Raw genomic sequence first — 1174 nt, forward strand, 5'->3', positions numbered from 1 at the left:
GAATGTTGTTGCATTTAATGTTGTCCCAGAGGTCTCTTAGGCTGTCTTCCTTTCTTTTCATTCTTTTTTTATTTATTCTGTTCCGCAGCAGTGAATTCCACCATTCTGTCTTCCAGGTCACTTATCCGTTCTTCTGCCTCAGTTATTCTGCTATTGATTCCTTCTAGTGTAGTTTTCATTTCAGTTATTGTATTGTTCATCTCTGTTTGTTTGTTCTTTAATTCTTCTAGGTCTTTGTTAAACATTTCTTGCATCTTCTCGATCTTTGCCTCCATTCTTTTTCCAAGGTCCTGGATCATCTTCACTATCATTATTCTGAATTCTTTTTCTGGGAGCTTGCCTATCTCCACTTCCTTTCGTTGTTTTTCTGGGGTTTTATCTTCTTCCTTCATATGGTACATAGCCCTCTGCCTTTTCATCTTGTCTATCTTTCTGTGAATGTGGTTTTTGTTCCACAGGCTGCAGGATTGTAGTTCTTCTTGCTTCTGCTCCGATGTCATTGTATTGATTTAAAAATGATATATTGCGGATGGATACCTATATAAGAAGTAAAAGTATAAAAATGAGGAATGGATGGAGATAGGTCAAAATCATGAGACTCTGTAAGGGGACAAGGGAAATGGGGCTGGGGACTGAATAGAATTCAATCTTATCTGTACGGCTTATTTATTTTCTTTAAAAGTTGTAAAGGAAAATGTTCAAATGTGAATATTTGTCCATTCGGGATATTGATAGATGAAAATTTATGTTTTGTCTGTATTTTTTTGGTTGGTTTTTTTTTTAGTTGAAATATAGTTGATCCAGAATGTTGTGTTAGTTTCAGGTGTACATCAAAGTGATTCAGTGATATATATATATTTTTCAGATTATTTTCCATTATAGGTTATTATAAGATATTGAATATAGTTCCCTGTGTTATACAGTAGTTCCTTGTTGCTTATCTATTTTATGTATAGTAGTTTGGATCTGTTAATCCCATACTCCTAATTTATCCCTCATTCCCCCTTTCCCCTTTGGTAACCATAAGTTTGTTTTCTGTCTGCGAGTCTGTTTCTGTTTTGTTTTTTTTTTTAATTAACTTATTTATTTTTGGCTGTTTTGGGTCTTCGTTGCTGCGCATGCGGGCTTTCTCTAGTTGTGGCTAGCAGGGACTACTCTTCGTTGCGGTGCACGG

The sequence above is a fragment of the Physeter macrocephalus genome, chromosome 20 (assembly GCF_002837175.3).
Source record: "Physeter macrocephalus isolate SW-GA chromosome 20, ASM283717v5, whole genome shotgun sequence".
Taxonomy (NCBI): Eukaryota; Metazoa; Chordata; class Mammalia; order Artiodactyla; family Physeteridae; genus Physeter; species Physeter macrocephalus.